This window comes from Suricata suricatta, chromosome 17, assembly GCF_006229205.1.
Source record: "Suricata suricatta isolate VVHF042 chromosome 17, meerkat_22Aug2017_6uvM2_HiC, whole genome shotgun sequence".
NCBI classification, from domain to species: Eukaryota; Metazoa; Chordata; class Mammalia; order Carnivora; family Herpestidae; genus Suricata; species Suricata suricatta.
Genome location: NC_043716.1, coordinates 33,018,520 through 33,019,940, shown reverse-complemented (window position 1 = coordinate 33,019,940; position 1,421 = coordinate 33,018,520).

The following is a 1,421-nucleotide window of genomic DNA, read 5'->3' as shown; positions in this document are numbered from 1 at the left end:
CTGGTTTCTGGGAAGAGCCCTTATCCTGCCTCCTCTATGCAAAGCAAACTTTGAGTCAAACACTATGCTCTTGGGGCGTCTGGGTGGCTCAGTCAATCGGCTGACTTTGGCTCAGGTCATGATCTCACAGCACGTGAGTTCGAGCCCTGCATCAGGCTCTCTGCTGTCCCCGCTTCGAGCCCACTTTGGATCTTCTGTCTCCCTCTCTCTCTGACCCCTCCCGCCCTCAAAAAATAATAAACTTAAAAAAAAAAATACTATGCTCTTGCCCCAGGCTTGGAGCTGTCGCTCAAATAACCATTGAGAGCATGGTAGGTATGACTGGCTCTTCATTTTACAGATAAGGAAACCAAAGCCCAAAGAGGTAAAGTCACTTGCTCAAGGTCACATAGCTGGGAGAGTGGCAGAAATGGGTTTTGAACCCAGGTTCTAGAGGTCTAGCCCTTAGCTACCACATCGATTGGTTTCTCCAAAAGGTCTGAGAAGCCTTGGCCTGGGAAGTTTGGAATCATAGGAGCCTCTTTGGCTTCTGAGTTCCATGACTGTAGGAAGCCTCCAGCTCTCCGAGTCTCCATTCCCGTGCCGTCCATGGTTTGGTAAGGACCAACCCTCAGCGGACACAGTGGTTCCCCCGCCCTCCCCCCGCCCCCGCCATCCTTCCCTGAGGTGAAACACTGGTGACCACGCCATGCTGTGAGTGGAGCCTAAGGTACTTAACTCAGCACTCTGAGAATGTCAGTCTCAACTGAGAAAAATAAACCTGCATCTATCTGGAAAGCATTTTGCAGCTGACGGAGGAGGGGAATGCTGGTGTTTGAAGCGTGGAGTCTGAAGCCCAGTTGCCCAGGTTTCAATCCGGACTCTGTGAGAGTGTGTGACTTTGGGCAATTTGCTTTTATTTTAATATATATTATTTTTTATAGTTTATTTATTTTTGAGACAGAGAGAGACAGAGCATGAGTGGGGAAGGGGCAGAGAGAGAGGGAGACAGAATCTGAAGCAGGCTCCAGGCTCTGAGCTGTCAGCACAGAGCCTGATGTAGGGCTTGAACCCAGGAACTGTGAGATCATGACCTAAGCCAAAGTCAGCCACTCAACCGACTGAGCCACTCAGATGCCCCGCTTTTTTTTTTTTAAGTTTATTTATTGGGGCACCTGGGTGGCTCAGTCGGTTGAGCATCCGGCTTTGGCTCAGGTCATGATCTCACAGTTTTTGGGTTTGAGCCCCGTGTCAGGCTCTGTGTTGACAGCTCAGAGCCTGGAGTCTATCTTCAGATTCTGTGTCTCCCTCTCTCTCTGACCCTCCCCTGCTCATGCTGTCTCTCTCTCTCTCTCTCACACAAAAATAAATAAAAAACATTAAATTTTTTTTTAAGTTTATTTACTTTGAAAGAGAGAGAATCCCATGCAGGCTCCACACTG